Source organism: Hemitrygon akajei, chromosome 2 (genome assembly GCF_048418815.1).
Source record: "Hemitrygon akajei chromosome 2, sHemAka1.3, whole genome shotgun sequence".
Taxonomy (NCBI): Eukaryota; Metazoa; Chordata; class Chondrichthyes; order Myliobatiformes; family Dasyatidae; genus Hemitrygon; species Hemitrygon akajei.
In genome coordinates, this window is record NC_133125.1 from 74,680,586 (window position 1) to 74,705,214 (window position 24,629).

At 43.4% G+C, this 24,629-nt stretch overlaps 1 protein-coding gene across 7 annotated transcripts in view; it reads left to right on the plus strand.

The window, feature by feature from the left end:
- The first annotated feature begins 215 nt into the window (after positions 1-215).
- The window catches only part of LOC140714186 (uncharacterized), a 52,555-nt gene continuing 28,141 nt past the window's right edge, over positions 216-24,629 (plus strand). The window contains exons 1-4 of one of the 7 annotated variants that reach the window (XM_073025087.1): positions 216-475; positions 996-1,184; positions 2,136-2,403; positions 3,008-3,178. The gene's annotated coding sequence lies outside the window, so the exon portion shown is untranslated. Of the gene's footprint in view, positions 476-995; positions 1,185-1,252; positions 1,291-2,135; positions 2,404-2,430; positions 3,179-24,629 lie in introns of those variants that run through there. The other 6 variants (XM_073025097.1, XM_073025106.1, XM_073025127.1 and 3 more) reach the window with 6 other exon arrangements.

Genomic DNA, 24,629 nt, shown 5'->3' on the forward strand with positions numbered 1-24,629 from the left:
CGGGGTAACGCTCTCTTGGCTGGTCCGCCTGCGCTATTGGGCGTAAACAATGACTGACATCGCCTCGGGCCAATAACTATAGCGCAGCGGAGGCGTTTCGTAGTCGGTAGCTCAGCCGTTAAACTGTCTCAGCGCGACCATAGCAGAGCGTGTGTGCACAAGGGGAAGCCATGTGTGACGTCAGGCGCGTGGGGGTGCGCTTGTATTTAAAAACAACTTAATGGACGTTTCTTATGATTTCAGTGGGTCAACAATATTAATCACGGGTTTCAGCACTGAATCCAGTGTTGTGAGATGTAAATTCCCCTGTTATGTGTCCGGCTGAGCCGTGTTGTTGGTGGAATGGGAAGTATGGTGTTTGTCTCGATTCGGGTCCACAGCGGGGTCCACAGACCATGTTAGTCAACAGAAAACCTCTCGTCCCTGCAGTCTTTGTCTCCTGGTAAACTCAACACCCTGACAATGTGAACCGCAGGTACCCCTTCCTCTTTAAAGTCAGTTATTCATTCTCACAGCTGATTACTGAGCGGTATTATATTTGCTAGTCATTATAGTTCACCCAGATTCGTTTCGATGGACTTGATGCGGAGTTCATGGGTGTCACAGTGAAAGGGCGGCAAGGCTGAACTCTCCCCTTGTCCAAACATCCTTCCAGCTGAGGCAGCAATTCACAATTTACTTCCTCTGACCTTTCATTCCTTTCACCTGCATTTCACTTCTCCCTGGGTCCACTCCTCCAGCCCTTTCTCCTATTGTCTAATCTCCTCTCCTATTAGATTTTTTTTCCCTCCTGCTCGTGAGATTTCCCACCTACCTGGCTTCAACTATCATCTTCGATCGAGCCTTTTCCTCATCCGCCCCGTTTTTATTCAGATATTTCCCCCTTCTCAGTCCTGAAGAAGGATCTCAACCGGAAATGTCGATTCTTTTCGATAGATGCTACCTAACCTGCTGGGTACCTTCAGCATTTTGTGAGTGTTGCTTTGGATTTCCAGCAGCTGCAGACTTCCTCGGGTTTGTGATTTATTCTCCGTCGTCACTACGGCCACCGGAGGCGCTGCGGAGACCTCCGACAACCGGCGGCGATGTGCAGACCTCCGGCTGCTCGTGGCGCTGTGGTAACCTGAGAGCTTCCAGTTGGACGCAGGCGCAGTGCCGACCCCAGGTGTCGTCGTGGTTCTCCGGTGAGAAAGGGGCAGATGGCAGGTTTCTGTAAATCGGGGGGGAGGTTGCGGTGGGAAAGGGTCGGGACCGAGCTCTGTCGAACGACTGGAGGCTTCGCCTTCTCTGGTATCGTAGCCGCGGTTTAGGTTTTGCTCTCGAGCCCGGGCTGTGGGATCAATTAGTTGTTGCTCCCAAAGCGGGGAAGGGTTTGGGGTTTGGGGATCTGTGTGTGTGGGTGGGGAGAGGTGGACGTGTGGGTGCGGGGTGAGTGATCGGAAAGGTGTGGGACGGTGGGCAATCGGGGGGGGGGGGGGAGAGGGTAGGGTGGTGATGTGAGAAAGTGGGATGATCGGAGGTTCCGTGACCTGGTCAAATGAAGTAGGAGACAAGGGAGGATCTGGTCCATTGTATCGGACGCTCGCGTGTCCTTTCAGGAAACAACAACTCTCTTGTCATATTAATCACTGACTGGTCTTGCTGTTAACATTATGCTTGTTACAGAGCCCCAGAGTCTGGGAACAGTTGTCACCGTCATGGGCTGCGAGTGTAGATTAGGAAGTGGGTGGGGAGTTGGGGCTGGTCTGTGACTTCTACATCAAAGAAGGACACGGGGTTGTACAGTGGATTCAGATTTGTTAGCATATCTGCAGTTACAATGGGAAAGGGAGAAAGGAAGGGGCTGAGGAGGGAGATTTAATCAGTGAAACATGCTCAGGGGTGGAGGGGTACAGGAGCTGTTTGATAGATCGTTTTAATTGTTTTTGTTTTATATAATCTCACAAATGGTGACTGAGGATGAGGCTTGGTGAGGGAGGATACCCGGAGGTGAGCAGGTCAGAGACAGTATCAGGAGAGTGACAGTGTTGTGATTTCCTGTGTCACGGGTGTAGACAGTCGTCTCATGTGAGCAGTTTGTGAAGGTGCAATTGTCAGTTGTTTAGCAGAACTCTTTTGGTGTTTGTATTGTCCAGGTGATCTGAGGCCGTGTGAAGAGCCATTGCGATCACATCTGCCGTAGACCTATTGTGATGATGGGCAAATTGCAGTGGGTCCAGGTCCTTGCTGAGGCAGGAGTTCACTCTCACCATGACCAACCCTTCAACATTTCATCACGAGAGGTGTGACAGCCACTGCACGACAGTCATTAAGGCAGCTCACATTGCTATTCGTGTTACTTGTCATCTGTAATCAGTAGTTTGCTTGAGAATGTACAGGGTATGGATCGTAAGTTCGTAGCAAGTAAGTTCAAGCAATTACATTTTTGAAAAATACTAAGTATAAACACCCCCTCCATTTTCTTGTTCCCAATCAGCCTCGCCCCCTCCCTTTATTGCCTTCCTTTGCTGCCCCATCCTCCCTCACACACCCACATTGGACATAAGTTCAGAGTGAAAGTAAATTATTTGAGGGGAATCTGAAGGGGAATTCTTCACTCAGAGTTTGGTGGGAGTGTGGAATGAGCTGCCAATGGAAGTGGTGGACGTGGGTTTGATTTAGACACTAAAGAGAAATTTGGGTGATGACATGGATGGGAGGTGTATGGAGGCTGTGGTGCAGGTAGTTGGAACTAGGCAGTAAAAACAAAAACAGGTTAGCATTGACTTGAAGGGTCAAAGGGCCTGTTTCAGTGCTGCTGGGCTCCCTGACTCTCATAATATTCTGATTTCCACAGTCAGTGCTTTGCTGCTAATGACTGAACCCAGAAATTTACAGAATGGGTGAAGAGGCTGCCCAGTGACTGTTCCTGTGCTCAAAGTCACTGGGACGTCCCATCACTGAGCTGATATTGTCTTCTCCATTCTCTTTCACTCAGTCTGTCACTCAACACGTTCATTGTTTACAGGAAATCACAGAACTTACGGAGAAGGGAACCCTGACAGAGGATTCCCCGCTCTTCCTCAGCCTGGTGATGGGGAAAGGCTCCCAGTCCCAGGGAGTGATGTGGGAATTCTTTGTGGAATGAGGAATGAGTTGGCAAAGTTGGACAAAATGCTGAAATAAGTTCTGGAGCTTGGTACGGTAAAACAACACACTGAAATGAAAATCACATTGAAACATTGTAAACTGAACAATGTTATAGAATATTGACCTAGAACATAGACCAGTACAGCACAGGAACAGACCTTTCGACCCTCAATGTTCATTGCTCTCTGAAAGTGGCAAAGTGAACTAATGATCAAATGGCTGACTAAACTAATCCAATATTCAGATGCAATATCCATATCCCTCATTTTTCCTCACATTCATGTGCCTATCTAATAATGTCTTAAAAGTCCCTACTGTAGCTGCCTCTAACAAACCCTAGGTACTTCCAGATACCAACAAATCTGTGTAAAAGAACTTGCCTTTCACACAGAGGTTGCCTTTCTCCTTTGAACTTGCTTCCTCTCACAGTGAATGTCCAGTACCCTCTGGTACTGGACATTTCAACCCCTCAAAAGGGATACTGTCTGCCTACTCTATCTACATCTCTCCTAATCTTATAAACCTCTATCAAATTTCCTCTCAGTCTTCATCACTCCAGAGAAAACAGCCCAGGTTTGTCCAACCACATGCCTTCTAATCCAAGCAACATAATCGTAAACCTCCTTTGCACTCTATTCAAATCTTCAACATCCTTCCTAGAATAGGGTGACCAGACCTGTATGAAGTGTTCCACATGCAGTCTAACTAGAGTTTTATAAGTTGCAACATAACTCCCTGACTTTTGAACTCAGTGCCTCAGCTAATAATGTCAAGTATACCATTTGCTTTCTTAACACCCCTGTCAATCTGTGTAGCCACTTTCAGGGAATGATGAATTTGGACACCAAAATCCCCCTGCTGATGGACACCATTGCATTTAACAGTGTACAGTACTGTCTGTTTACATTTGTCCTACTGAGGTGCACAATTTCACGTTTGGCCTGTTTAAAACTCCATCTGCCTTTTCTCTGCCCATATCTGCAACTGATAGACAGGATATACTGTATTCTCTGACTGTCATCTAGTCTATCCACATCCGTGGACATTTTCATCTGGGCTGTTTACATACATCACAGATGGCAGAGGTCCCAGTACAGATCCCCGCAGAACACCACTAACCCAGACCTCCAGTTAGAAAAACTTCCTTCAACCACCAACCTTTGTCTTCAATGGATAACCCAGTTCTGAATCCAATTCACCATGGATCCCGTACACCTTACTCTTTTGGATGAGCCTCCCAAGTGGGATATTGTCAAATGCCTCACAAAAATGTGTGAAAACAACCCTGAGCTGGACCCTCATCAATCATCCTCATCACTGCATCAATAAAATCAATCAAGTTAGTAAGACACAATTTGCTCCAAACAAAGCCATGTTGGCACCCCCTAATAAAGCTATGGTTTTACAAATACTTATAAATCCTGTCCCTACCACTGACAGTCTATAACTTCCAGGATTATCCCTGGTTCCCTTCTTGGTGGTGCAAAAATATCAGCGCCGGACTCTGAAGTGAAGGTTCCCCGAGTTCAAATCCAAGTCGTGTTGAGCATCGAGCTAGCAAATCAGCCTCATAAAAACAGGAATAGCTTGCTACGGAAACAACGTCATGACGGTGCCCCAATAACTCCACTGCTGAGTTGAAGGCTATTCTTCTTTTCTTTTCTGCTTGAATAATGGCTGCTCAACAGTCCTCCAGGACCTCGCTGGTGGCTAGGGAGGGCACAAAGATATTGACCAAGGCCCCAGCAATCTCTTCACTTGTCTCTGTCAATAATCTGTGGTGTTTCCCATCTGGCCCTGGGGTTTATCTTCCTTAATACTATTTAAAAGCCCAAATCTACCTTCTCAATTACTTCAAAATACTCAAGCATATTAATACTCTTTGCCTTTATCTCCACATGCTCCACGTCCTTGTCTTTGGTAACTATTGATGTAAAGTTCTCGTTATAAACCTCAGCCACATCCTTTGTATCCAACCAAATGTTCCCCCCTCCCTTTGTCCTTGAGTGGTCCCACCCTCTCCCTTGTTATCATCTTGCTCCTGATGTATGTATGGAAAGCTTTGAGATTCTCCTTAATCATACTTGCCAAGGAGTTTTTATGGGCCGTCATGGCTTTCCTAATTCTCCTTGAGATATTTTTCTTTCTTTGAGTTCTTTTCTGGCTTCATATTAATCCTCAAAGTCTCTGATTCCAGCTTCCTAAGCTTTACCTACTTTCCATTTGATTCTGGACTACATTCATGAAATCCCTCAACATCCATGATTCTCTTCCTTGCCACCCTTGTCCTTCCTTCTGATTGGAACATACCTGTCCTGTACTCTGTGTAGTTAGACTTCAAACACCCTCCACATGTTGGATGTGGACTTGCCCCAAAACAGCTGTTCCCTGTTAACTCTCCCTCCTTCCTGCCTAATCTCTCGTAATTTGCCCTGCTCCAGTTTAATACTCACCAGGAAGGTCTATGCTTATTCCCGTTTGTACTTTTCATTCTCCCCATGCTTTCCTCCATTCACCATAAAATTACTTCCAGTCATAACCACCATTTCTGCCCTGGAGAAAAGTCTCTATCTGTCCACTCACTCGACCTACTGTATGCCTCTCATCACCTTGTACATTTCTAATGTGGCTGACAGCCAATTCATCATCTAAAAGTGCCCATCAACGTGTGAAGAAACATTGCGGGATCTGTAGATGTGGACCCTATCATCCCTCTGTTCCACCACACTGCTAACAATCCTGCTGTTAACCCTGTACTCTGCCTTCAAATTCATCCTTCCAAAGTGAATCATTTCGCCACTTTCAGTGTTGAACTTCATCTGGCACTTCTCATCCCTGTTCTACATCCTGTCAATGCCCTGTTGTAACCTATGACAATCTTCTACACTAACTACAACTCTAGAAATCTCCATATCATCTGCAAACTTACGAATTCCACCCTTACACTTCCTCAAACAAATATTTTTTTTAAAAATACACTAAAAAATAAGGGATCAGAGAACAGATCCCTGCATGTCACCACTGGTTACTAACCTCCAGAGAAAAAACACTCTCTGCATAATTATCTTCTGCCTTCTCTGGATAAAAAAACAATTTTGAATACACCAGACAACTTTCCCTGGATACTGAAATAGCTTATCATGTTGAAACCTATCAAATGCCTTATTAAAATCTATTTTTACCAGATTAACGTCTCTACTTTTATCAATGTGCTTTTTCAAATCCTCACAAAATACAGCACGGCTTCTGAGACATGACCTGCCCCTCTGAAAGCCATAATGACTATTTCAAATCAGGTCTCCAAATTCTCATACATAATGTCTCTAAAAATCTTTTCAAATAGTTTGCACGCAGAGGTAAGTCTGACTGGACTATAATTTTCAGAGTTATCTACTTTTTTTTAAACAAAGAAATAATATTTTCCACATTCCAAAGCTCTGACACTACTTCCCTGGCCAGTGATAAAGCCAAGATGCAGAAATCTCTAACCCATGCTTCCCGCAGTGACCTGGGGTATATTGTAACTACATGAGAGCACTTACTTATCCTGATAATTTTCAAAAGTTCCAGCACATCCTCACTCTTAACCTCGACATGTTTTCTCACATCAGCCCATTTAATGCTGTCCTCACAAACGTCACAATCCCGCTCACTGGTAAATACTGAAGTAAAGTCTTCATTCAGGACCTGCCCTACCTTCCCTGACCTCAATGCATGTTTCATTTTCTGTCCTAGACCAGTTCCTATCTTCAAACTAGTCATCCTTTTCTTCTTCACATAAATTAATAACGTTTTGGACATTTCCTTAATCTCAGTTGCTAAGTCCTTTTTCTTCTTCACGTGCCTTGGGCGTTACACACTTGGGCGGTCATGGTTTTCCACATCGAATGATCGGTCACAGCGTCAATGATGTTTTGCACACTTAGATCTGTTAGTTCATTCACAGTGTCCATATATTTTCTTCTTTGCCTTCCTCTTCCGCGTTTCCCGGGCATACAGCCTTGTACTGTAAGGCATTCTATTTCTCCCTTTCTGATGACATGGCCCAGGAATTTAAGTTTCTTCTCATTTAATGTTCTCATTAAAGATCTTTTTATACGGGCACATTGGAGTACTCTCTCATTGGTTACCCTATCTCTATATGATATTTTCAGCATTCCTCTAAGAAACCACATTTCTGTTACTTCTTTGAAGTTCTGGTGTTATAGTCCATGTTTCAGAAGCAGACAGCAAGAGTGACCAGATGTAACATTTTAGTAGTCTAAGCCTTGTTGTCATAGAAATGTGTCTATTGGTAAAAATGGGTTTCATTTTTTGGAAGTTTGTTTTGTCAATGGCAATTCTTCCATTTATTTCTACTTTACTTCTAGTGTCTTGTGATATAAAGTTACCAAAGTAATTAAAGCTGGTCTTTTGTTCAATCTCTTGGTTACTGATGTACAATTGGCAGTTGGGAGTATCCCGCTGATTGGATATTACCATACACTTGGTTTTTTTACAGATGATGGTTAGGCCAAAATCTGCATTTATTTGTACTACTTTGTCTAGGAGGATTTGTAGGTCTTCTGCAGCACTTACTATTCGCGTGGTATCATCTGCATATCTTATATTGTTGATGTAACACCTCCAATTTTTATCCCATCTAGGCCTTCTATTTCTCTGAGGATCATTTCAATGTAGATATTAAATAATTCCAGTGAGGCAACACTTCCCTGTCTAACTCCTCTTTGAATTTTAGTCCAACTGCTTACATTATCATCAATTTTTACCACTACTGTTTGGTTCCAATATAAAGTTTGAAGTAGTTGTTGGTCCCTTCTGTCAATGCTTAGTTTAGTGAGAATTTGAAATAATTTTTCATGTTGCACCTTGTTAAATGCTTTAGTGAAATCAATAAAACATAAAAAGACATCATTTTGATATTCATTTGCCCTTTCTGAAAACATTTGTAGTATGAAAATACTAGAAAGTACTTTCTAGCTCTCCTAATTCCATTTTTCTGTTCATCCTTGATGACCGCGTAACTCTCTACAGCCCTGTCTGAGCCTTGGTTCCAAAACCTTAAATCAGCCTCTTGACTAGAAAGAAACATAATACAACACAATACAGACCCTTCGGCCCACAAAGTTGTGCCGAACATGTTCCTACCTTAGAAATTACTGGACTTCCCCATAGCCGTCTATTTTTCTAAGCTCCATGTACCTATCTAAAAGTCTCTTAAAAGATCCTATTGTGTCCTTCCCACCACCATTACCGGCAGCCCGTTCCACGCACTCACCACTCTCTGTGTAAAAGTTGATACCTCTGTATCAACTCCCCAGCACCTTAAACCTGTGTCCTCTTGTGGCAACAATTTCAGCCCTGAGAAAAAGCCTCTGACTATCCACACGATCAATGCCTCTCCTCATCTTATACACCTCTAGATAGATAGATAGATAGATACTTTATTCATCCCCATGGGGAAATTCAACATTTTTTCCAATGTCCCATACACTTATTGTAGCAAAACTAATTACATACAATACTTAACTCAGTAAAAATATGATATGCATCTAAAATCACTCTCTCAAAAAGCATTAATAATAGCTTTTAAAAAGTTCTTCAGTTCTCTATCAGGTCACCTCTCATTCCACATCTCTTGGCAACCATGGTTCCTTCACCCTACCATCCTTTCCCTGCCTCAATGGGACAAACCTATCCAGGACCCCAAGTAAATGCTGCCTACAGTGCTTCCACATTTCTGTTGTGCATTTCCCAGAGTGCATCCGTTCCTGATTTAAGCTCCGAGGTTCCAACCTGGGAACATTTTAATTCCACTTTCCACAATTAATTACTTTGGGTCTGACACAGAGCTGCGGGAAGAGACTGGGGCAGTGGGATTCTTTTGAGGCTGACATGGGCTGTTAGACCATAAGACCATAATATATTGGAGCAGAATTAGGCCATTCTGCCCATCAAGTCTGCTCTGCTGTTCTATCATGGGCTGATCCACTTCATCCAGTCATCCCCACTCACCTGCTTTCACCCCATATCCTTTGATGCCCTGGCTAATCAAGAACCTATCTATCTCTGCCTTAAATACACCCAATGACTTGGCCTCCACAGCTGCTTATGGCAACAAATTCCACATATTTACCACCCTCTGACTGAAGTAATTTCTCTGCAACTCAGTTCTAAAAGGTCGTCCTTCAATCCTGAAGTCGTGCCCTCTTGTCCTAGAATCCCCTACATGGGAAATAACTTTGCCATATCTAATCTGTTCAGGCCTTTTAACATTTAGCATGTTTCTATGAGATCCCCCCTCATTCTCCTGAACTCCAGGGAATACAGCCCACGAGCTGCCAGACATTCCTCGTACAGTAACCCTCTCATTCCTGGAATCATTATCGTGAATCTTCTCTGAACCCTCTCCTATGTCAGTATATCCCTTCTAAAAAAAGCCCAAAATTGCACACAATATTCCAAGTGTGGTCTCACAAGTGCCTTATAGAGCTTCAACATCATATCACTGCTCTTATATTCTGTACCTCTAGAAATGAATGCCAAAATTTCATTTGCCTTCTTCATAACCGGATCAAACTGGCGGATAACCTTTTGGGTTATCTTGCACAATGACTCCCAAGTGCCTTTGTGTCTCTGCATTTTGAATTCTCTCCGCATCTAAATAATTGTCTGCTCATTTATATCTTCCACCAAAGTGCATGACCATACACTTTCCAACATTGTATTTCACTTACCACTTCTTTGCACATTACCCTAATCTATCTAAGTCTCTCTGCCGGTTCTCTGTTTTCTCAACACTACCAGCTCATCCACCCATCTATATATCATTGGCAAATTTAGCCACAAATCCATTAATACCGTAGTCCAAATTATTGACATATATTGTAAAACATTATTGGTCCAGCAACGACTCCTGTGGAACTCCACTGGTAACCGGCAGCAAACCAGAACAGGATCCCCTTATTTCCACTCTCTGTTTTCTGCCGACCAGCCAATGCTGCACCCATGCTAGTAACTTCCCTGTAATATCTGGGCTCTTATCTTGCTAAGCAGCCTCATACGTGGCACCTTGTCAAAGGCCTTCGGAAAATCCATGTACACCACGTTTACTGCATCTCCTTTGTCTACCCTACTTGTAATTTCCTGAAAGAATTGCAGTTAGTTTGTCAGGCTGAATTTTCCTTTCAGGAAACCATGCTGGCTTTGGCCTATCTTGTCATGTGCCTCCAGGTACTACATAATCTCATCTTTAACAATCGATTCCAATAACTTCCCAACCACTGATGTCAGGCTAACAAGTCTATAGTTTCCTTTCTGCTGCCACCCACCCTTCTTAAATAGCGGGGTAACGTTTCCAATTTTCCAGTCATCTGGTACAATGCCAGAATCTATTGATCCTTGAAAGATCATCGTTAATGCCTCCACAGTCTCTCCAGCTACATCCTTCAGAACCTGAGGGTGCATTCCATCAGGTCTAGGAGATTTATCCACCATCAGACCATTAAGCTTCCTGAGCACCTTCTCAGTCGTAATTTTGACTGCACAAACTTCACTTCCTTGACACTCTTGAATGTCCGGTATATTGCAGATGTCTTCCACTGTGAAGACTAATGCAAAATACATATCTAGTTCCTCTGCCATCTCTGCATCTCTCACTGTAATATCTTCAGCATCATTTTGTATTGTCCTATATCTACCCTCAACTCTCTTTTACCCTTTATATACTTGAAAAAAACTTTTAGTATCTTCTTTGATATTAGCCGCCAGCTTCCTCTCATAAATCAGCTTTTCCTTCCAAATGACCTTCTTAGTTTCCTTCCGCAAGTTTGTGAAAGCTTCCCAATCCTCTGTTTTCCCACTAGCTTTGGCTTCCTTGTATGTCCTCTCTTTTGTTTTTACCCTGGCTCTGACTTCACTTGTCAGCCATGGCAGTGTCCTTCTTCCCTTTGAAAATTTCTTCTTATTTGGAATATATCTGTCTTGCACTTCCCTCACTTTGCGCAGAAACTCCAGCCATTGCTGCTCTGCCGATCTTTCTGTAAATGTCCGTTTCCAGTCAACTTCGGCCAGTTCCCCTCTCATGTTATTGTAATTTCCGTTATTCCACTGAAATGATGACACACTAGAATTTAGTTTCTCTTTCTAAAATTTCAAAGTGAACTCAATCATATTGTGATCACTGTTCCCTAAGGGTTCCTTAACCTGAAACTCTCCAGATCAGTGCACAACACCAAATCCAGTACAGCCGAACCCCTAGTGGGCTCGACAACAAGCTGTTCTAAAAAGCCATCCCATAGACATTCTCCAAATTCTCTCTTTTGACTTCCAGTAGTGGCTTGTTTTTCCAAATCCACTATCATGTTAAAATCTTCAACGATTATCATGACATTGCCCTTCTGACACGCCTTTTCTACCTCCTGCTGTAATTTGTAATCCACATCTTGGCTGCTGTTTGGAGGCCTGTATACAACTGCCATTGGGGTACTTTTACCCTTGCCATTTCTTAACTCAACCCATAGAGACTGTACAGCTTCCAATCCACTGTCATCCCTTTTTAATGATTTAATATCATTTCTTATACACAGGGCTACACCAACCCCCCACCCCGCCTTCTAACCTATCTTTCCGATACACCTTATATCCCTGGATGTTCTGCTCTCAATGGCAGCCATTCTTTAGCCAAGTTTCAGAGATGGTCACAATCTGCAGCTGAATTTCAAGATCATCCATTTTATTTCTTATGCTGTGTGCATTCAAATATAACACTCTCAGTCCAGTGTTTGTTGCTTTCTGTTTTAATTGCACCACAATTCTATTGCCCTGTAACTCATGCCACTGGCTTTGATTAAGCTTTATCTCCAGCCTGTTCTTTCTATAATCTCTGTTGCATGCTATCTTTGATTTATTTCTGTTTTCCCCTTCCTCAGCCCAGTACTGCAGTTCCTATCCCTCTGCCAAATTAGTTTAAACCCTCACTAACAGTTTTATTAAAAGTGCCCACTAGGATATTGGACCCTTTGGTTCCGGTGCAATCCGTCCTTTTTGTACCGGTTGTACCTCCCCTGGAAGAGGCCCCAATGATCCAGGAATCTGAAGCCCTGCCCCCTGCACAAGTCTCCTTGCCACACATTAATACGCCTGATCATGCTATTCTTTCATCGCTAGCACATGGCACAGGCAGCAATTGATGGCCCTGTGGCCAAATTTACGAATGAGGTCGAATATTGTAAGGACTGGATAGAGAGGTCATGAAGGGCTATGATATCTGGTTATCACAATGTCATAAATACAACTTGAACATACAAACTACAGGCTTGCTCCGTGGCTTCTGAAATGGAGAATGACGCTTTATTCACAAAATCCTCATAGCCCGCAGTGACTGCACTGATCCCAGCAATGGAACCCGCCACTGCAGCCCCACAGTGCACTATGTATCGATGGCAAAGCTACAAAATTGCATGTCAATAGCCTCCCCTCCCCCAACTTCACTGTTTCTGCATCACCAGCAGACTGGGACATCTCACATTTCGCTGTCTCCACCAGAACATTAAACTGTGAACAACTGTGGTCAGGGACTGATCTCTGGGGTATTCCAAGCACTATCTCCTTCCGGTCTGAAAACAACCCACTCATCCAGCCACACACTACCGGCAGTTTACTAATCTCCAATGAGAAAGCCTAATCGCCTACTCCTGAGGTTCAATAACATTGCTGACTCTGAGTTTACCACCGTCAGATGCCAGGAGGGACATAATAATCAGAAAGTCTCTAGTCGCAGCCGTATAAATACAACGTGATCTTAGTGGGTGTGTGGCGCATGCTCAGAATGTGAAGGAGACAGACAAACTGAGCCAAGTCACAGACTGATGAAGGGGAGGAATGATCCATTCTGATACAGAGAGGGAAGGAGAGAATTTGATATTTTGCCTGAAGCCGGATCTATAGCCGGTTAGAAGATGAAGTCTTGTTCCTCCAAATTGTTTTGAGCTGTGGCTGTGTTTTTATCAGAAGGCACCATGGAGACTAAAATTATCTGAGTTGAAATTTTGTCCTTCACCAACTGATAGCAGTGAGATGTCATTCACTGGCTCTCATTTTGGAAGGGATTCAGTCGGCCATCACAGTTACTCCCAACAGCTTCGCACTGGGAAGCAGCCGTTCACCTGCTCCGTGTGTACGAAGAGAATCATTCAGTTAACCCACCTTGTGATGCTCCGATGAGTTCACAGTAAGTGGAGGCCACTTTTCTGTCCAGGGTGAGCAAAGAGTTTTTCTCAATCATCCCAGCTGCTGCAACACCAGCAACTTCTATCAGGGAGGAAGTTCAAATCAGCTCGGTGTGAAATGTTTAAACATCACGGTGACGGAAGGCAGCTGCAGGTTCTTGAGGGACTGTTACTCTCAGATTCTGCAGTTCTTGCGGCTGCTCATTGGACCCAGGACTGAACCCAGGTCATTGAGCATTGGAAGAGTTCGTTCTGCTGATGTTAGCCTTAAACTAGACTAGTGTTTAATATTGTGGATCTGTGAAAGATAAATCAGATCTGTTTCAAATCCCGTGTTGCAGGCATTTACTGTCTCTACCACACTCACGATGTACACTAGAGAGGCCACTCTGTCCATCTGGTCCCTGCCCATGTTTCTGTTCCATATCAGTGTATCAAAACCTATCCCTGCCGTTCCCCTCTCATTCTCCCTGTGATGACAGGTTGCAACTAGTCATCATTCTGTGGGAGAAGTGATTTCCCTTGAATTTCATAGAATCACAGAAATCTACAGCACATTACAGGCCCTTCGGCCCACAGTGTTGTGCCGACCATGTTACCTACTCTTAAAAACTGACTAGAATTACCCTACCGCATAGCCCTCTATTTTTCTAGGCTCCATGTACCTGTCTGAGAGTCTCTTAAACTACCCTATTGTATTCGCCTCCACCATCATTACCTGCAGTGCATTCCACACATCCAAGTCTCTTTGTGTAAAAAAAACTTAGCTCTGATATCTCCTCTGTACCTACTTCCAAGCAGCTTGAACCTTTGCCCCCTCGTATTAGCCATTTCAGTCCTGGGAAAAAGCCTCTGGCTATCCACACGATCAATGCCTCTCATCATGCTATACACCTGCATGATTTTCTCTGGGCTGAATAAGACGATGAGCTCACTGTGGTTTTAATGTTCTTCAAGGCTCTGGACTAAGGTAGTTACGCTCTTTCTTCACTGCTCTTTTCAATGTTTTGTGTCATTTTCACTGATTTCAAAGGACTGTGTCTCAGACAGTTGGGTTGTTGCAATGTGTCTCTAAAGTCTGACAGCAGACTAGTGAGTGAATCTTGGATGGAGCAGAGTCAGAAACCAAAGAGTTGCCAGCCTGAGTCAGGGCTTTGGGGCTCCAGAGAGAGATGGGATTCCAGAGTTCTGGGATTCCTGACTCCAGAGAGTTATTAAGGAGGAGGAGGAAGAGGAATCAGACCAGCAGGATGTGGCTACAAATGAAAGATCAGAAACATTGTGAAACTGATTGATTGAAAAAAATTGTGGTTAATTTCTGCAAAATACTGGAGGAAATCAACAGATCAGGCCACAAATGTGAAGTGGAATAAATAGACAACGTTTAGGCTGAGCCACTTAGGCACGCATTGACTATGTACTCCTCTGCTTAGTTGCAGCATGAACTGCAGGGTTCCTCCAACGCTGTGTGTGTACGTCTGTACTTCCAGCAACTTCAGAATCTCTTGTGTTTTATATCTGCATTTGTAAGAGGATTGTACTTTGGCATTAGACACAGGGAATGCCTGTTGATATTGAGTGTATTGTTTATGGGAGCCGTCACACAAAAAAAACAGAGGTGTGGACATGGAACTGGTGCTTGCAGAAACATTAAGGTGTTTTAAGAGGCTCTTGGATAGATACATGGCGCGTAGAAAAATAGAGGGCTATGGGGAACTCTAGGTAATTTCTAAAGTAATGTTTGGCACAGCATCGTGGGCCAAAGGGCCTGTATCGTGCTGTAGGTTTTCTGGTTTTTTTTTCTATATTGGAAATCCAAAAAACACACACGAAATGCTGGAGGAACTCAACATTATTATTCTTTTCCATGGATGCTGCCTGGCCTACTGAGTTCCTCCATTATTTTGTATGTGCTCCTCGTTCAACCTCCTCTTGTTCTGGACTTTTCTACCTGTGAGAACATGTTTTGACCCATTGTCTCTGGGCACATAATGATATCAAACTCCTTTGTTCTGGGCAACAAGTAGCTTTCACATCACAAATGTGCCAGACTCCAATGAGACAGACTACTGCCCTTCCCTTCATATTCATTGGTATTGCCATCAATGAGTTCACCACCGTCAGTCATTGGGGGAGGGTTCAGGGGAAATATTTATGTACAATACAGAAACTGGTGTTACCTGTGTGTATTTTGGTAATTGAAAAGTTGCTGGAGACTTTGCAAGTGGGAAGAAGTGGAGTGATATTTGGAAATCTGACTTTTTAAAGCATCATTTAGCAAACAAATCACATATATACGTGTAAAAGCTCTGGTGAAAAAATCCTTCATTACCTGCTACCGGCCTGCTACATAGGTTGTGTGAGAGTGCAGATGAACGCGATCGAACCCAGAGGAGATCAAAGTTCTTATTGACAGTGATTTGTTAGCTGTTGAAACGAGTACCTTGAAATATAAAATTCATTGCGCACCATGTTGTCACTGGGTAAAAATTGCACAGCGCAAGATTTTTCTGCACATATTTCAAATTAGTAGGGAGATTGGTGGGATGGTGTGGAGATGCCGAAGGGGACTAATATCCTAGTGGTAAGGCTTGCTAGTGCTACCCTGTGGGGTGGGTGGTTAAACTAAACTTGCAGGGAAGATTGGAGCTAGAATGACTGAACAGGTAGTGGAGAGGGTGAATTGAATTGAATTGACTTTATTACTTACATCCTTCATATACATTAAGAGTAGAAATCTTTATGTTACGCCTCCATCTAAATGTGTAATTTACAGTAATTTATAATAATTAATATGTACAATAGGACATTCATATTAACATAGAAATACAATTAGATCAGCATGAATTAAGCAGTCTGATGGCCTGGTGGTAGAAGCTGTCCCGGATCCTGCTGGTCCTGGCTTTTATGTTGCAGTACAGTTCCCCAGATGGTAGCAGCTGCAACATTCTGTGGTTGGGGTGACTGAGCTCCCCAGTGATCCTACGGGTCCTTTTTACACAATAATGTTAATATTCTGGGTAGTGGAAAGTTCACGTCTAAAGATGCACTGGGCTGTCTGCACCACTCTTTGCAGAGTACTGCGACTGAGGGAAGTATAGTTCCCACACCAGGCAGTGATGTTGACTCTCAGGATGCTCTCAAGTGTGTCCCTGTAGAAAGTTCTTGGGATTTGGGGAACCATACCAAACTTCTTCAACAGTCTGACTTGAAAGGGGCGATGTTGTGCCTTTTTCACCATACAGTGGTTATGTACAGATCAGGTGAGATCCTCGATGATGTGTATGCCGAGGAACTTAAAGCTGTTCACCCTCTCAGCAGCAGATCCATTGATGTCAAAAGGGTTTACCCTGTCTCCATTCCTTCTGTAGCCCACAACCAGCTCCTTTGTTTTTGCAACATTGAGGGACAGGTTGTTTTCTTGTCACCAGTCAGTTGTTGTTCAGACCTCAGATAGAGTCAGCAATCAAGTGGTTGAGCATGATGAATGTGCTGAGCTGTGTATATCACAATGCAAGAAGCATCGTAGGAAAGCCAGATGAGCCCAGGACAGGGAATTATGATATTGTAGCCATTATTGGGACTTGGTTGCACTCAACAGTCTGAGGTATTTAGAGGAACAAATTTGTAGACAGATTGCAGACTATGCCAAGAAACAAAGGTTAAGATTGTAAGCAATTTTAAATTTCCATATATTAACTAAGACTTCCAAACTGTAAAAGGACTAGAAATGGTAGAGTTTGTCAAATGTGCCCTTAATCAGTGCGTAGAATTTCTGATGTAGAAGTGGGCAATAAGCAATTAGGAAATGATCCAGGGCAGTTGACAGAAATTAGTGTATGGGAACACTTTGTATCCAGTGATCGTAATGCCATGAGATTCCAAGTAAATATTGAAAAACAAAGGTCTGGGCCATGGGTTGAGATTCTAAATTGGAGAAAGGTCAATTTTGATGGTGTTAGAAAGGATCGGACAAGTGTGGATTTGGACAGGCTGTTTTCCGGCAGCTGAGTACTTGGTAAGTGGGAGGCCTTCAGAAGTGAAATTTTGAGGGTGTAGTGTTTGTATGTGCCTGTCAAAATAAAAGTTGAAAGGTAACTGGTGCAGTGAACCTTGGTTTTCAAGAGATATTGAGGCCCTGGATATGTTGTTCCTCTAAATGCCTCAGGCTGTTGGGTGCAACCAAGACTCATTAATGACTACTGCACAATATCATAATTCCATGCACTGAGCTCATCTGACCTTTTTTAGTCAGCTTCTGTTAGTTTTTGAAAGCTTCCCAGTATGTTTTGCTCTATTATTTGCCCTCTCTTTGGCTTTTATGTTGGCTTTGGCTTCTCATTTCAGCCGCGGTTGTGTCCTCTTGCCTTTCCAATGCTTCCACTTCTTTGGGATATATCGGTTACTCACCTCTTGAATTGCTCCCAGAAACTCTAGCCATTGCTGCTCCATCATTATTCCTACCAGTCTCCCCTTCCAATCAAGTTTGGCCAGCTTCTCTGTCATAGAAATTTGGAGAAGGTCAGTACAGAAACATGCCATATGTCCCATCTAGACAATGCTGATAACATTTAAGCTGTCTAATGCAATGACCTGCACTGGGACCACAGCCCTCCATACTGCTACCATCCAGGTACCTATCAAACTTCTCTTAAATGGTGAATTCGAGCTCACATGCACCACGTGCATTCTCATTCCACACTCTCACAATCAACTCAGTGAAGAGGTTTTCCAAATGTTCCTATTAAATATTCATTAAATGGGGAAGCCACTTAACCATGACCTCTGGTTGTCGTCCCGCCCAACCTCAGTGGAAAAAGCCTGCTTGTCTTTACCCTATCTATACCCTCATAATCTTGAATACTTCCAGCAAATCCTCAAAGCAATGTACAATTTCCTTGTTTATGTTTAGAGCCTTTTTTTAGGTGTATAAGATGATGAGGGGCATTGATTGTGTGGATAGCCAAAAGGCTTTTCCCAGGGCTGAAATGGCTAACACAAGGGGCATTGTTTTAAGGTGCTTGGAAATAGGTACCGAGGGATGTCAGGAGTACGTTTTTTACACAGATAGTGGTGGGTGCATGGAATGCACTGCCAGCAGCAGTGGTCGAGGCAGAGGGTCTTTTAACAGCCTCTTAGATAGGTACATGGAGCTTAGAAAAGTAGAGAAAAGCTAGGGAAATTCTTGGCAGAGTAAGTTACATGGTTAGCATCAACTTTGTGGGTTGAATGGCTTGGAATATGCTGTAGATTTCTATGTTCTATGATCTATGTTGAACAGCGAAATAACTTTGGGTATCCTGCAATCTTCTTGATAACTCCCCCATCACTAAGGATGATTTAATTATCTCTGTTAAGGCCCAGACAATTTCTGCACTTGCATCCCATAGGGTCTGAAGGAGCACCTTGTCATAGGCCTCAGGATAACAAACAGCTCCTCTTCTTTAATCTATACAGGATCCACGACTTTAATGCTGCTTTTCCGCACTCTCATATACCTTGTGTCCATCTCCTGAGTAATTAGAGATGAGAAAAATATTTAAGATCTCCCCCATCTGCTTTGGTTCCACACGTGGATTGCCATTCTGGTCTTCCAGAGGACCAACTTTGTACCTTGCAATCCTTTTGCTCTTAATCTATCTCTAGAATCCCTGAGTATTATTTTTCATCTTTTCTGCGAGGGGAGTCTCATGCCTTCTTTTAGACATCCTGATTTATTTCTTATGTCTTCCCTTGCATTTTTTATACACCATAAGAGCCTGCCTGCCTATCCCTGTTATGCAACTACATTTTGTGCTTCACCAGGTTTTCAATATCTCTTGAAAAATAAGGTTCCCTACAGTTTTCATCTTTACCTTTTACTCTGACAAGCACATTCCCACTTTGTACTTACAAAATTTCGCTTTGAAGGCCTCCCATTTACCAAGTACACCTTTGCCATAAAGCGGCCTGTCCCAGTCCATAGCTGCCAGATCCTAGTGTCATAATTCCAGGTGTAGTTCCATGCCCTGAACACATCCGCTTTTCCTACACTTTGTATTGAAATATGCAGGGCTCAGTAATCCATACGAGCAGACAGAATATTTGGGGGAGATTTTTTTGCATCTGTATTTAGTCAGGAGATGGACGCAGTCTATAGAAGTGAGGGAAAGCAGCATCAACTTCATAGACCCTGTACAGATTACAGAGGTGGAGGGGTTTGCTGTCTTTATGCAAATTAGTGTGGATAAATCCCCAGTGGTTAACAAGTTGTTCTGCAGAGGACAAGTGCAGAAATTGTCAGGGCCCAGACGCAGATACTTAAATAATCTTCAGTGACAGGTGATGGAGTGGAGGATTGGAGAAGTGTCAATGTTGCTCTGCTGTTCAAGGAACACTCTAAAAATAAACTAAGAAATTGTATGTTAGTGAGTTTGACATCAGTAGGGGGAAAATTATTGGAAAATTATGTACAGGAACCAGACATAGAAGTATTTGGATAGATGTGGACTGATTAAGGATAGACAGCATGGCTTTGTGCATGATAGGTCATGTCTAACCAATCTTATAGAGTCTCTCGAGGAAGTTACCAGGAAAGTGGATGAAGGCAAGGCAGTGGATGTTGTCTACATGGACTTTAGCAAGGCTCTTGACAAAGTCTCATATGGGAGGTTGGTCAAGAAGGTTCAGTCACTTAGCATTCAAGATGAGATAGTAAATTGGATGACACACTGTCTTTGAGAGAAGCCAGAGTGTGGTAGCAGATGATTGCCTCTCTGACTGGGGGCCTGTGACTAGTGGTCTGCCACAGAGATCAGTGCTGTATCTGTTGTTGTTTGTCATTTACAAAGTTTGTATATCAGTAATCTGGATGTTAATGTGGTTAGCTAAATCAGCAAACTTGTGGATAACACCAAGACTTGGGGTGCAGTGGACAGCAAGGAACACTTCATGGTTTACAGTGAGATCTGGACCAGCTGGAAAAATGGGTTGAGAAATGTAAAAGGGAATTTAATGGAGACAATAGGGAATTTGATAGTTAGAGGTGCAGACAGGAGGTTCTGTGGTCACGACAGGGTCTCCCGGATGGTTTGTTGCCTCACGGGTGCCAGGGTCAGGAATGTCTCTCATCGCGTGCACAGCATTCTGAAATGGGAGGGTGAGCAGCCAGATGTCATGTTACACAATGACGTAGGAAGAAAGAGTGTGGAGCTCCTGAAGAGTGAGTATAGAGAGCTTGGTAGTGTCGTGGTTTTTCGTGCTTTTCAAATGACCAGGAGAAGCAGAAAATTCTTCAAGAAGGGTTAAACTTTAATTTGCAAATCAAAGTTGAGACAGTCATTGAGCTAGTCGCTGAATGCCTCCCGATTCTCGGATACAGCCGCTTTTTAAAGCAAACCTGGTTTAGCTGCATTAACATATCCAAGCGGTGCATATCACAGTTACTATTGTTTTTACCTATTGACTTATTCGGTCTAATCGACTATATAGTTTTAATTACACAGCAGACCTGTTCAAAGCAAAATATCCCTACATATTGTCTCTACATTGCTTTATTACGCAGTCGACAAGTTCAAAGCAAAATATCCCTGAGTTACTTTTCATTAACACATATTGTCTCTACATTCAATTGGATACCTGATTAGCATATATTGACACATCATTGTCCTTTAGCATTTCACACAGTTTTGGTTACACAGCAACTTCACAGCTGGCGACCGCTTTCAGCCACCTCTCCCTAGCATATACCAACACACCATAGTTTTTAGCATTAAGTTTTATACTCCATAATATTCATATTCTCCAATATATTCCCCCTTTGAGACCCCTCTGGGTCTCACACTCACACAGAGAGAAGACTAAGAGTCTGCGCACAAAAGCCCCAATAAACTCAAGCACTTATTCCCAAATCTCGGGTTAAACTAAAATTTCCTGCGCCAAGACCTCAAAGTATTCTCTCCCTGTTACCCTGGGCCGCTGAGCCAAAAACCTGTCCCTTTGTACCTGAGACAGGGAAAAAGACTCAAAAGCCCTTACAATCTACTCCCACACTGTCGTTCTGCTCCTGTTCATCCTGCAGGTGTTGTAGGCTGTAACGATACATTTCCGGTGTTTCTGTCTCCACTACGCCAGCTTCAGCAATCGTCACGAGCATCGGAAACTGTTTGGTTGCAGCACGCACTACAAAAGATTTGAGACAAGGAAGAAAACAGCACAGCACAAGCACACAGCTCAACAACACAATACTGACAGTTATTGCTACTTTAGTCATGCATGCTCCCCATCCTCCGAGTCTACTTTCTAACCAATCAAAGAACTGATGTTCAAATCCTGCATTCTGTTGGACCTCCTTCCGCAGATTCCTTAACTTATCCATTGCTCGGGTGAAAGACCCTTCTGGGCTAGTATTGTTCGGTATGAAAGTGCAGCATTGGTCTCCAAACATTACACACACACCCCCTTTCTCTGCCAAAAGCCAAACCAGTACCTGTTTTGCCACGCCACCCTGCTAGTTGCAGCTAGCTGTTGCCTTAAGGCCTCCAGTGCATCATCGGTGTAGTTGATGAACCTCTGTTGATTATAGTATATATAGTTTATCCATTCAACAGTTTTGCTTACCCCTATCACAGGTATGATAGCTTCCCAGTGAGCATCTCGTGCGGTGTCAGGCATGTTATTCGATTGGTTTGCATGCGGTAACTCATCAATGCTAACGGTAAAGCATCGACCCAATTAAGTTTAGTATCTACACAAATTTTGTTTAATTTGGCTTTCAGGGTTCCATTAATTCTCTCTACCATGCCCTGCGACTGAGGGTGGTATACACATCCAAACCTTTGCTTTATCCTCAGCGCCTGTAGTACCAGTTTGACCACTTTCTGGATAAAAGCTGAACCATTGTCTGAGCTAACTTCTGTAGGTATTCCAAACCTGGGGATTACTTCATTTGTCAGGAATTTCACCACTGTCTTTATCATGTCTACGTAATCGATCATTAAATGTTTAAATGGTCCTTCAGGTACGGGAATGTGGCCTATTGGGGTTGTAATTCCCTTCCGAACATTATTTTGTGCACATACCTCGCACTGTGATAACACGAAGTCCACTGAAGCCTGTAAATAAAGGTGACCAAAAACCATCCTTCTTTATTTCCCTTATCACTTCCCCCTTTGCACAATGGTCCATCCCATGCGCTTCTGAAATCAGAATCGTCAGTAGAGGGGTGGGCGCTACCAACAAACCGTCTTCCGTGCTCCACAAGCCTTCCGGGTTCTGCTTGGCCCCGCTTTTTCTCCACATTGTCTGTTCTGCCAAAGTTGCCTTACCTTGTATGTCAATTAGGTCCTCCACGTCAGGTTCTGGAGTTAGGCTTACCTGGGGGGCAATGACGGCTGACGTACATCCAGACGCTTTTCTAGCTGCCTCATCTGCAGCTTGATTTCCCTTTGTTATTACATCGTTTCCCTTTTTATGTGCCTGGCATTTTACTATAGCCAATGCTTTAGGTTTCATTATGGCTTTTATTAAATCTAGAATTTGCTGACAATGTTGTATGGGATCTCCGAAACTTTTTTTTTAAAAACCTCTCTGCGTCCACACTGCCCTGAACAAATGGCATACTCCGTGAGCATATGCTGAATCAGTATAGGTGTCTACTTTCTCACCTTCCATCATTTCACAAGCAGCTGTCAGAGCTTTGAGTTCTGCTAGTTGGGCGGAACACGGTTGGGGACAGGACTCCATCCTAATAATCTTATAGCTCGACTGATCCTGTTGCACCACTGAGAATCCTGCGTGATTTCCATCATAGTCCCTATAACAAGAGTCGTCTACGAACAGAACCTGTTTATCTATCTCTAGTGGTTCTGACCGTAAGTCTGCTCTCAATTTGGCAAATGCCATCGTCTTCCCTACACAATCATGGGGTTCTCCTTCATAGTCTAAAGGGACAAAATCGGCTATATTACTGGTAGTGCATCTCTGTATAGTTATGTCAGGAAATGTCAATAGCATCTGATACGCTGCTATCCTGGCTGGTGTCAACACAAATTTCCCTTTTTCCAGCAGTTCTGCTACTTTGTGGTGCTGACTGCAATTCCTGCTTAATAGTACTGAAAGCTATCTCCGCCTCTCCATTCCACTGTAAGCCGTTCTTTAAATTAGTATGTCCTGCTTCTTTCATTATCTTTCTTAAAGGTGCCACAATCTCAGCTTATTCTCCTATCCAATCTGAGCTGTACCCTGCCATTCCCAAAAATGTCATCATCTGCCCTACAGTCTGGGGTTTTGGGGCCTTAGCTATTGCCTCAATCTGATCTGGTGCTATCGCCTTCACTCCCTTGGATATTACCCTGCCTAAGTACTCCACTTGCTGCGTGCAGAATTGCAGTTTCTTTTTGGATACTTTATGTCCTCCGTGCGCTAGCTTCTCTAACAGAGTTACAGTGTCCTGCTTACACTGTTCCTCGCTGTGGGAGCAAATCAACAGGTCATTCACATATTGTAACAATGTACTTTCCAATGGCGTGCCCTCTAGGTCTGCCTTCAATACCTGATTAAAAATGTGTGGTGAATGTTTAAATCCTTGCGGCATTCTGGTATAGGTATATTGAGCACCTCTGTAGGTAAATGCAAACAAATCCTAAGCACTCCTGTTTTAAGCAACCCCTGCACTGTCGACGCTATTCCTTCTTTATTTTCTGGTCTTAGATGGTATTGTGGTCTCCTGGGTGGAATCGCCCCCCTTTTCAGCTTTATTTCCACCGGACTAGCTGTTTTTATTTTCCCTACGTCCGCATCATGCTGTGACCACAGAATAGACGGCAACTCATCTAACCCCTTATCTTTCTGCTGGCCTCTTCCCTTTCCCAGCACGGGCATGTGTGGTTGGGGAGTTATTTCGACCTCTCTCACTGTCCCTACCATATCTACACTTACCATTATTTTAATACAATTGTTGTCTTCTGATATCCACACCTCTGGCGTGATTTTCCTCCACACTGTTACGGTTTCAGCACTCTTAACTAAAGGTCCTAAGTCTTTAGACTGATGTCCCTTATTTATCAACAACATTACGTGGGGCGCAGCCTCCGGTATCCTGTACCATTTTTCTAAAAAGGTGTTCCACTTAACTTGTAAAGCTGCCCCTTGCTTTCCAATTATCACAGCCTCCCCTTCCAGGTGCTGCTGGGTACATACCTCTAGGCGCCATCTCTCCTCTAACTCCCTGTTCTGAGTCTCATCAAAAATCACTGTACAATGTAGCTCAGATTTGGGCACTACAGCCCTAGG